We start from the raw sequence: 12,512 nt of genomic DNA on the forward strand, positions 1-12,512 counted from the left end.
AATACAATGAGGCTCACATAGGGGGTTAGTTAAGGCTGGAGATGGAGGAAGAATCTACCAAACTCAGATCAGACCCTCCAAGTCTCTATTTTCCAGGGACAGTCCTGGATTTTCAGAAGCCATCCCGGTTTCTGATTTGATCCCAGAATGTCCCACTTTCTGAATCATCCAGAAGGTCCTCATTTTCATCGGAGAAATGTTGGAGGTTATGGAATTATGCGACTCACAAAGCAAGGAGATACAACCTTTAGAAGACATCTGAAGGCAGCCCTGAAAAAGTTTTTATGTTCTGTTTTATTTATTATATTTTTATATATGTTGGAAGCCGAGGAGGAGGAGGAGGAGGAGGAGGAGGAGAGAGGAGGAGGAGGAGAGGAAAAGGAAAAAGAAGAGTTTGGATTTGATAATCCGCTTTATCACTACCCGAAGGAGAATCAAAGCTGCTAACAATAATCTCCTTTCCCTTCCTCCCCCACAACAAACACTCTGTGAGGTGAGCGAGGCTGAGAGACTTCAGAGAAGTGTGACTAGCCCAAGGTCACCCAGCAGCTGCATGTGGAGGAGCACTCTTAACCACTACACCACACTGGCCCAGAGTGGCTGTGGCAACCCAGTCAGATGGTTGGGGTATAAATAATGTGGATTATGACTTTGATTGGTTCATCTGTCCATTTCAGAATTTGCAGGTCCATACTGTCACTTGTGGAGGCATGAATACCAGAAGCAATCAGTAAGTCCAGATCTTATATATATATATATATATATATATATATATATATTATATATATATAAAATAAAAATAATTCAACTTTAACGTATCATTACATTTTGTACAGGTAGGTTTGAACAACAATAATACAAAGACAGAAAGGAAAGGAAAGGAAAGGTTAGTTCTTCTAGTAGTATTAGTAGCATATTGACTGTAATTACCGGTAAATGAAGTGAACTACGGTGGGTTTTATCTAGGCTACTTGGATGTTCCAGCATAAACAAATGCAGAAAATCAGGCCATCCAGATCATTGCCCTTTCAGGTTCCTTTTGTACCAGTATTTTATTGGACTACCCATGCTACCTTCACCTTTTCTCAACCAAAAAATCACCTAAAAGGGCCAGGTGACCTAAGGACTCCTAAGTCCTAAGGACCTAAGGAAAGAGCAGGATCAGAGAGAAGCTCTCCCTCTGCATTTGCTTTGTCAGGGTTATTTGGTGGGGAGGTGATGTGATTGATTTCAGGAACATTAAAAGCAAGAAATCCTTTTGCCCCTTTTGTTCTCTCTATGCTTTGTGGTTGCCTGACAACGCAGAGTTCCAAAAAGTGCTGAGTCTTAAGATATCCTGCATGGGCCTAGGCCTACTTCTCATGCATTTTACATGAAGCCTTATTAGATGGTGGCTCCTGCTATTTCTTCCTCTTCATTTATTTATCTAACAGCTTTTATATAACTTTTGATTATAGTAAAACCTCTAAGCAGTTTACAAAAATGTTAACATTATAAAAAGTTTAACCATTTTAAAAAGGATTAAAATCAGCATTAAAAGAGATGAAGGCGTATCAGTATCAATGTGAAGGGATAGGCATGCCTAAACAAATATGTTTTAAGCAGGTAAAAAAGTACCTACTTGAAGTCAACAGGGAGGAAGTTTCAAAGAGTAGGTGCTGCCACCCTAAAATGTTGATTTCTTACAACTGTGGAATGAGCATTATGTGACACATAACTGTGTCAGTTCCTTGGATCAAAAAAGTTGAGTGGGTACATATTGGGTAAGGTTACCTTGCAAGATGATCTTCCCAGCCTCTTTTAAACTGAAAAAAATGTGAAAGTCAACCCCCCCTTTTTTTTTGGCTTGGACAATCCTTGTAGCATTCAAAGAATCATAGAGTTGGAAGTGACCACAAGGGTCATCTAGTCTGATGCCGAGCTGGTGCTCACGATTCACAATTCAAAAACGGACCAGTTGGGCAGAGGTGCTTTGATGAGGCTGACCGCCACTGGTAAGCCCGGCCCTTGTCCAGTAAAAGATACTAAGAAATATTGGTCACTTCGCCCGCCTGGGGATGGCCCCTTCCTGGTCCATGAGGATGGGTCACTCTTAAAGAAGCATCAATTTGCTGCAGTGATGTGTAAGGCAATCACAGCATGCGGCCTGCTGGCCAGTGAGTTTGCACCTCATTCCTTCCGTATTTGGCCAGCTACTACCGCTGCGCATTGGGGCCTGTCAGTTGACAGGATCAAGGATCTGGGCCACTGGAAATCTGAAGCATACGAGGATTATGTTTGGTTGTGGCGTTGAGGTGCAGTTGCTAATGTTGTTTTGTTCATTCCTAGGTCCGCCTACCCTGCATGTCTGGATAGTCGGGCACAGCATTGTCCACTGGGCCAGCAGGAGGGCGGCAGAGTCTGGATTCAGACGCAGGCTCAGGCTCTACAGCCACGTGAGCGTCTCCTGGGTGTCCAGACGAGGAATGCATTGGGAGGAGCTTCTCCCAATGGTGCGGGCGAAGGTGTCTGCAAAAACCAAACCAAAATTAGAGTCATGTGTGAATATATTTAGTGGGGAGGTTTCTGGGTCTGAACACGCAATGATAAACAGCCAGGATCTACTGCAATATTGTTATCAGAAGGGGTTTGTGCAAGATGAGATGAAGAGCAAAGTGGGAATGGATTCATCAGGGCAGTCTTTAGCAAAATGGTGGACTTTGAGGTCTATTGCTTGTCAAGGGGGAGTGGATCATTATACTCCACAATTCTCTTCAAAAATATTGTTTGAGCCAGTATTGAGCAGGAAAGTCTGAGATGTGTTCAGCTAAAGTCCCTTAGAAGCTTCCTTGGGGACTGGGAATAGTGCAGAGGATTCTAGGTGTGTTGAGTTGAATGCACCTCCACACCTTCATGCTCAGTGTGGGAGTGTTGGGGGTACAGCAAATGCATTTGGCACATCCAGAAACATTGGGGTGGAGCGAGCCTACACACACCCCTCTCCAGTTTGAGCCCTCCCATGCTTTCTGAAGGACTAGAGCAGGGGTCCCCAGACTACAGCCCGGGGGGCCCCCAAGGCTCTTTTATGCGGCCCCCGAGGACCCCCGCCGCCCGCTGCCACCGCCCGCTCTTACCGGCACGGTGCGGCGTGGCTGCCGACTTCCGACCCAGAAAAGCGCTGGAAATAGCTTGTGCGCATGCGCAAGCGTCATTTCCGGTGTACTTCCGGGTCAGAGGAGGCTTCTGCACATGCACACAAGCTATTTCCGGCACTTTCCAGGTCAGGAGTGTACCAGAAAAAGTGTTTGCGCATGGGCGCGCACAGCCCCGCGCCCCCGCATGCGCTCCCCCCACCCTCCGGCCCTCCACGCAATCGGCGTGGCGGGCATCCGGCCCAAAGCCAGGTAAGTTGGGGGACCCCTGGACTAGAGACTGTTCCGGTGATACATGTACCAGCAATATAAAGCTGGTTGCACCATCCAGGTGTGCTTGGGGGATACATGACATTGACAAATTTAAATCCTCAGGTTACTCCTTCCAAGGGATAGGGTTACGAATGCAGGAAACAAGTGTGATGACATTTAGAATGATGCATTAGAAACAGCCATTGGCCCCAGAATAAGTTGTGGGTTAAGGTTTGTCTATTTGTGCTGCACTCAGATTTGATGTCAGACTCAATAAAATTAGTATTCAGACTCTGAAACCTCCTGAATGTCAACACTTTGGTATTTGTGGAAACATTTTCTTTCTTTTTTTAAAAAAAGAATGAGGCCAAATCATTCAGTTTGCTGGCTGATCTGGGGCACTATTTATTTGGTTTCCATATTATTCCCTATTCTTCCTTTGTGGGCTTGTGCCATCCAAATGAATGCATTGCTATAAGCCGTTTAAAAATTTGGAAAGTGCACATCCTAAAACCAGAGGGAATGCGATGACAAATGCAAAATTCATGTCAGCTATTTGATTGGCTGGTTGGTTGGCATGGCGACTGCATGCCAAGATTCTGGGGTACCCTAGGTAATGAGCAGAAAAGTCATTTTATGCAAAGCCATGCTGCCTCTCACAAAGAGGGCAGTGGGGTACAGACTCTTGGAAATGGATCCTCTTTATTTTTTAAAACTCGCACAGCTCTTTAATATTCTCTTGGGATATTTAAAAAGAAGGTCATTCTTTAACAAGTCAGGCAGACCCCCCCCCTCCCTCCTTTCTTTTGCCAGCAGTTCAGCAATCTCTAGATAAAGTTAATATAATGCAGGGGCTGCCGGAGGGGGGAAGCCTGTCGTAAGGCATTACCATTGACTTTGCCAACATGATAATATTGTCCTTCATCAGCAAGAGGATTAGGAACAGGAAGGACTGTGTGGTGCAGTGGATTAATGCACTTACCTTCCAAGGTCAAACACAGAGCTTTGATAGGCTGTAGCATCTATTCTTGATGTGCACAGCAGGAAAAAAAAGCCTGCAAGAAGTCTGGGAACTGAGAGGAGGCTGATCCCACCCATGCGAACATTCATTTTGGATATGCTTTGCACTGCAGAGGCAGGTTCATTTCTTACCTTTTCTCTTTTGCAGTGTCAACTGGATGGGAGGAGACCCCCTCCAAGAAATCCCTCCCTCAGTGAGTCTATCTCCTCCCTACCATTATAAGTAGCTGCTGTTGTTCCTCTCTCTTCAGCATTGCCTCCGCCTTCTGGATTGCCAGGCAAAGAGCCAATGAGCAAGCAGGCGGTGGCATCTCCTCCTCCTCCTCCTCCTCCTCCTCCTCCTCCCTATCATTGTTATCTGGGCCATGCCAGCCCTGATGCACAGCAATGTGGCAGCTGCTTGTGAATTGCCCAGGATTTGATGTACCTGATACGGGAATCTCTTGCGAAATTAGCTAGGCCTTGTGTCCTTCTGTAGCACTGTAGATTCAATATGGGGACAAAAGGGTGCTTGAGATACAAGAAAGAAGATTCTACCTAAACATTAGGAAGAAGTTCCTGACAGTAAGAGCTGTTCGGCAGTGGAATTTGCTGCCAAGGAGTGTGGTGGAGTCTCCTTCTTTGGAGGTCTTTAAGCAGAGTCTTGACAGCTTTAAGCAGAGTCAGGAATGCTTTGAAGTTGTTTCCTGCTTGGCAGGGGGTTGGACTGGATGGCCCTTGTGGTCTCTTCCAACTCTTATGATTCTATGCAGTGGAATAACAAGGTCAGATGGTCAGAAGTATATAGAAACAGGCATAAAAAGCTCATTGGCGCTCTGTTTTTCTTCAAAACATCAGGTGCAGACTCTACCATTAGGCAGAGTGAGGTAGCTGCCTCAGGCAATGGATGCTGGTGGGCATGAAAGTGGCGGAAAGGCTTTGGTGGGATAGAGCTATGTATAGCATACAGTCAGCCCTGCACCCAGTAAGCTAACCCACTGCTCTCAGGTATGAAGGAAGATGTCCCATCACCAGAGTTCAAGCAAGATTCAAATTCTAGCTCGGTCAGCTTCTATATGTAGAGCAGGGGACACTATATTGTCCTTCAGCTAAGGGCTGAAAAAAATGTTTTGGGGCAGCCCTTTTGAAAATTTCCCCTGAAGGTCCCTCCATTTTTCTGTATTCGTCACTGATTTTCAGTGTTCAGCTGCTAAAACCTCCTTTACTATAGAAGCCTCTGGAACCATTTGTGATCTGGGACACAACTTGATCAATATGCAGGTGATACCCAGCTCTGCTTATTTGTCAGAACTGAATGCGTCCATGCAAGTTTTGGACCAGAGTTTGGATGCCGTGATGGGCTGGGTGAAAGTCAACATTGAAAATAATTTCTGACAAGATAGAGAGATTATGGATAAGTAGTTCCTGCATCTAGAAATGAGGCAGATTACCTACTCTGGATGGGATTTCAATCCCCTTTAAGAAAAGGTGCATAGCCTGGGCATATGCTTGGATCCATCTCTGTTACTGGTGGCTCAAGTGATCCCTGTGGCTAGAAGTGCCTTTTCCTAGTTCTGGCTTGTGTGCCAGCTAAAGCCGTCCTGGTCACGGTGATCCATTATGTATTTATTCTTTATCTGAAAAATAAATTGTGTACCACCCACATTAAGAAAAAAAATATTATGGTGGTGAATTAGATTCATTAAAGAAGCAGAAAATAATCACAAATCAATAAATCAGATTAATACATCAACATCCATGCACAGGTCTGTAATGCTGCCTATGTGGAACTCCCCTTAAAGTTCGTTTGGAAACTGCAGCTTTTGCAAACTGCAGCAGTTTGACTGCTAACTTGAGCAGCCTACTGTGAACATGTGACACCATTGTTCAAGGAGTTTGCTACTGGGCATAGCTGCCAAGTCTCCCGTTTTTCGCGGGAAACCCCCATATTTTAAACTGTTTCCCACTGGCAGCCCGGATTGGAAAAAACCCCGTAAATCCCCCGGATTTCCTACCTGCCATGGAGGCTCCATTTTGAGTCCTGGCACCGCCCGATTTCCGGTGCCCATACATGGGTAGCGCGGCACCGGAAATTGCTTCTACGCATGTCCAGACATGCGTAGAAGCGACTTCCGGTGCTGCGCCACTGCTGATCCCGCATTTTTCAGCGGGAGACTTGGCAGCTATGCTACTGGGACAGTTTGCTACAGGAGCAAAGTTTAAGGTTCTGTTGCTGCTTGATAAACAACACAGCACTTGGTTACCTGAAGAAATGCCTGTGCCCATATAGACCAGCCTGATTGTTGAAATCTCAGGATGGAACTGTCCTGGTTGCACAGGGGGCAGGACCTTTTCTGCTGCAGCACAAAGCTTGTTGTATCAATTGAATTATTGTATTGGTAATTGTGTGTTGCAATCCACCTTGGGATATTTTAATGAAGGGGATATAAGCATGTTTTAAATAATACACAAACCACAACTGTTCTGACAGTTTCACCATAGGCAGAGCTATATATTAATCATTGCCAAATTCAATCTGCGTCAGTATTTGCTTGGGGGGGGGCAGGGCGTTCTAACTGAATAAGTTTCTTCAGTATTGGCTGAACAGGACTGGATTGAAACAGCATAACATGCTCGGATCGAGTTAAAGGGAGATAGCTTTATGCGCTGATGCAGATGCTTTTAGTTTTGTTCTAAAACTGAAGTGCATAGCAGCCTAATTGTGCAATACCAACAACGTTAGCCATTCATTCCAAGGCAGTAGAAACCCCCATTTAATAATGGCCAATTTAATCCTACTTAATAGTACTTAGCATTCATTTAACAGAAGTGCCAAGGACTCTGGCACCTCACCATTTTATTCCATTGTGTCTGGGTGATATATTTAGAAGAGAAAGTGGACTAAAGTAATGGAGGGGGAATAGGAGATTGCATATACCCTCTGGTATGAGCAAGCCATAAACCTTAGGTTGACCCTTTCAGTATGATACTGTGTTCTTTTTTCAGGGGAGTCCACAAAGGCAGTTTCCCCAAGCTTGCATTTATACTACAGAGAATAAAATAAAAATATATCAGAACATCAGAAGCTAGAAGTAGCCCTCCTGGGTTTTGGGAAAGGGACATTCCCAGCCCTACCTAAAGACGCTGGGGGTTAAATCTGGGACCTTCTTTGTGCTAAGCAGATGCTCCACCACTCAGCTATGGCCATTCCCCTTACTAGAACCAGCAGAATGCAGTTTTGCATTCATTCATTTATTTTATGCCTCCCTCTCTATGCTGCCTTTCAGCATAAAAATTCTCAGGGTGGCTGGCATAATAAAGCCCAGCACAAAATGTCAAAACAGTAAACAGCCTAGAAATTATACACAGTAAATCAAGTCCAGCACCAGACCATAGTGAGTCCTTGCAATGATGGTGTCCAAGGCTCTGCCTGGTACAAGCATGGGCTCCAGCCCAGCTCTGTCACTGGCCCACCATCACTTGGACCTCCACCCCATTCAACTGCCATTAAGTTAAATGGCAATAAGGTGTCTGTATTCATCAGGTACTTTGCCAATGCTGTCATGGCAAGATGCTCCCACCAAGACTTCCCCACCTGAGTGAGCAGTGGCTGTGGTGGGCCAATACCATCTTGGATCCCACAAGAGCCCTTGAAAGGACTATACCACACGCCATGACCCTATTAACCTTTAAGAATATGAGGGTGGCTGACCTGTGGTCCTCCAGAAATTGCTGGACTACAATTCCCATTGTGGGAATTGCTGGACCACTGGACATGCTGGCTGGGGCTGGTTGGAGTTGGTGTCCCACAACACCTTGGTGATCCACAGATTCTCCACATCTGCTCTATATTGTAGACTGCTGGTTGTTTGGGGCAAGAGTCAGCTTTTTTGCTTTTGTTCATGTATACTAGAACAATAATAATAACAACAGCAAAATATAACAAGCTGCATCGCTCTGATTACTATTACTCAGGCTTCCTCAAACTCAACCCTCCAGATGTTTTGAGACTACAGTTCCCATCATCCCTGACCACTGGTCCTGCTAACTAGGGATCATGGGAGTTGTAGTTATGCAGAAATCACTAAGATGCTGTCTTCCCAGGGAAAGGCTGGAGCACTTTCAGGCTTGAGAGTTTTAGTACTCTTTCTGACTGAGAGGCACAAAGCCACTTAAGGGACACTCAATTGTCACTAAATTAAATGGGAATAAGGTGTCTGAATCCCCCAGGCACTTTGCAAATGCCAGTCAAGGCATTTTCTTTCCCTTCTTGTACAAAATGAAGTCTGGCGTATTTGGCTGCAACAATAACTGAGCTATCTCCTGATCAAGGCAGAAAGGAAGAGCTGAGCGAGATTTATGGGCTGTCTTGGCTAGCTTTGCTTTTTCAGTGGCTCTTTGGCTGTTCAGATTCCACAACAAGAGACCTGATCTTCTGTGTAATGTACAGTGTATACATTTGACCATTGGGGAAACTTCTGCAAACCCCCACTGCATGGTACATGTCATGAGAAAACAAGTCAGGGTTCTAATAGAGGCAGGAAATGGCTGTGTTCTGCATTTACATCCTCACAATCCATATCTACAGTGGTATTAATTTAAAAAATGGGAGTAGGTAAGCTCCCAGGGAAGACACAAACTCACTCGGTGCTGGCTCTAGGTATTCAGGTAAGATGTTCCTCCCTCCCCACTTGCTCTTCCTCTCCTTCCTGTTCCAATCCCTACCTGCAGAGTAGTGGCGAGGGCAAAATGAACAATGACAATGGCACCAGTGGTTAGTAGTAAGGCCCTGTGTGGACCTCTGTAGGTACCCAACAACTCCAAGTCCTGATGTCTAGCCCTGTGTTCCTTCTCGCAGTCCCCTCTGCCCATCTCACCCATTCTTTCGGATGCCTTCATTGGATGGGCCAGCCTTTTTCATTTTGGGAGCATGAAAGGAGAGATGGATAAATCCGTCAATTTCAGTTTAAATCCAGCTTGCCACAATTCCATACGAGTTTCCATTTTGGGAAAAAAAATAAGCCTCAAAAGAATTAATCAGAATTTTGGTGCTCATTTCTTCCAATGTTTGGGAGGCTATTTCACTCAACAGAGACATTTTTGCAATATCTTCCCCAATTTGTTGTTATTGCCTATTTTTTAAAAAAATATTCATAGGCTACTTTTCACAACAAGAGTCCATTTTAAAAAGTTATTTTCACTTATATATGAAATTTTATCACACTTCCCCCTGAAGAAGGGACCCAGGTGGCGCTGTGGGTTAAACCACAGAGTCTAGGGCTTGCTGATCAGAAGGTTGGCGGTTCGAATCCCTGCAATGGGGTGAGCTCCCGTTGCTCGGTCCCAGCTCCTGCCCACCTAGCAGTTCGAAAGCATATCAAAGTGCAAGTAGATAAATAGGGACCGCTCCGGCGGGAAGGTAAACGGCGTTTCCGTGTGCTGATCTGGTTCGCCAGAAGCAGCTTTGTCATGCTGGTCACATGACCCGGAAGCTGTCTGCGGACAAACACCGGCTTCCTCGGCCTATAGAGCGAGATGAGCGCCACAACCCCAGAGTCCTCCACCCCTGAACCTGATGGTCAGGGGCCCCTTTACCTTTTATTGGCTGAAGAACCACTTTCGCAACATTTGGATAGGTACAAATTGTGAAGGGTATCTGTGGTTTGGTTTGTGCATTGCTCAAGGAAGTTTGAATTGCATAAGTTTGCATTAAAAATGAAGGTAATTATATTTCTCTTCCATCTCTACTCAGCTGGGATAGGGAAAAATGTCATAAGTTATACACAAGGTTGGATTTTATTTCAATATATATGTTATAGCAAAACATGGTTATGTGACTATGTGATGTGTTTTGTTTAAATATTTAGGAGCCAGAATTGAAACTGGAGTTTCTATTCTGTTCCTTAGTTCCATATCATTTCATATTTTGGAGTAGTATGATCACTAAGGGTGTGAGGTGCGAGGAAGGAAGTCAATGGGCCACAACAGGATCTTGTTGTCTTTCATTGAGGAGGAACTGACAATGAAGGGAAATGTAACTAATTGCTCAATCTGCAATAGTTTGCCCACCCCCGAAGCATGTTGGTTGTGATGTGGAACATAAGTTTCATAATCCCCAGCTGGCTAGTGCCTGTGACATCAAAGGTGACAAGAAAATCAGTATATATTGAAAAGAAGGTGCCTTTTCTTGTTTTATTTAGTTCAGTTCTTCTGGCTGGAATGTGTTCTTGAACTGTGATAATGCCTCTTGCTTGTCTGGATGGAGAGATACAGGGAATGGGGCCTGGAAACACCTACCTACCTGCCTACTTTGTACTATTGTACAAATGTGTCACAGCCATTGATTTGTTCACTTTTGGCCCCACCCACCACTGGCATGTGGTCCCTGGAAAGTTCTCCACAATAAAATGTGACTGGGGAAAAATTCTATTCGCCACCACCACCTCCAGTATACAAGGACAAGATACAGCATTGATGGGGCTGGGCTTGATAAAATGTCATGCTATGAATAAAATGTGCCTTTTATTGTTTGAGTCTTAAAAATAACTAAAGGAAGAAGGCCACAATTTCCTAACACAGATGCATTTTTTAGAAATGGTTTGAAGTTAGCATCAAATGAAGACCACATTTCTCCTTATTTACTTTTCACATATTTGTGTTCTCCCTCCTTGACTAATAATCAAGGAGCAAAATCCATCTGCGTTTCATCTTTCAAGAAGGCTTATGTTACCTTTGCTTTGCTTCGCAGGAAGTTCCCTGAAAGCTCTGATTTTATATTTTTCAATATACCAGAGTAAATTTAGACCGAGGATATATGATTCATGGTATCACTAAAATTTCCTTCTCCCCCTTTCGTTAGGATTTAGCTTCAAGTCTAGAAACTTATCCCACTTCCCTTAAAACAGGACTCAGCTATCCCTAAATAGAAGTCGACACTCTGCATTGCCTTCCTTTAAACTGTGGGTGACAGAGTGCAGAATCTCTCTTTCTTACGGTCATTTCTTACATTCATATTTGATTTTGAACTGCCAGTACTGCTTATGTTGAGGCAGAACAGCTTGCCCCACAATGTTACCTAAAAGTTCCAGGAAAGAAAGGAAGGTTTGGTTAGTAGAAATGGGCTGCACTTTGAATGTTGCAACTTCTCCCTTTCTGGCTGTCCTTCCTGTTAGCATATCTGCTCTCCGACCTCCTTTTTTCTAAAATCATTGTTTGTATCTGTCACAATTATCAATCCAGGCCTTCCTTGAATGTTTCGCCCAGGCTTTTTGTCTCTTTCTGCAACAGCTTCAGACAGGATCCTCACTGTTATGCATTAGACTAGCACATGTGATGCTTCAGACTGTATGTGGCTGGAAGACTAGCCATTCTTCCCTTGGTGGAACCTTCTGTTGTAATTTTGAGGGATCTGTAGGAATTTCAAGGAAGCTGAAGGGATTTTGGTAAAATTTCCAATGTTTCTGTCTGGGTTGTTGGATGCTATTGTATATTTAATAATACGAGCTGGTAGCACTTTTAAGTGCATAGGCTCTGTTCACACACAGGCACAAGCAATATATGGGTGCAATGCTTGGTTTTTGTACATGGTTTTTGTACATGACCGGAAGACAATGTCAAAGAGACTATAGTCATAAGAGGGAATGTTCGCCTCACTGAATATCAAGTTTATTTACTCTTTGCTATTTTCCTTGTGCTTTTAAAGACTAGCTATATATGAGTGCCTGCTTTTAAACCGCACATTAAAGCTGATTCTTTCTCTAAACAATATCTTTTTTGGTGCTGTGAAATGGTGTTCTTATTCTTAGCCTTATTAATTATGCATCCACTGAGAGCTGGTGGTGTTTTTTTATATATATAAAAGTGTAGAATGCCAGAAGTGGAAGAAAAAAATGCACTCACCTTAATGCTATAAGCCACAGAACACTGTTTCTCAAACTGCCCTCTCCCACCCTGCAGACCACTTGAAAATTGCTGCGGGTCTTGCTTAGAATTTATTCTACCAGTTGCAGCAATGCACTGGTAATACACTGCATGATTTTGAATTGTGTTTTTATACACAGGGCTTCCCCCCTCCCCTCCCCCCCCCAGCCGGAACTCACCAGAACTTAGTTCTGGCACCTCTCAGGTGGG

The sequence above is a fragment of the Zootoca vivipara genome, chromosome 5 (genome assembly GCF_963506605.1).
Source record: "Zootoca vivipara chromosome 5, rZooViv1.1, whole genome shotgun sequence".
Classification (NCBI taxonomy): domain Eukaryota; kingdom Metazoa; phylum Chordata; class Lepidosauria; order Squamata; family Lacertidae; genus Zootoca; species Zootoca vivipara.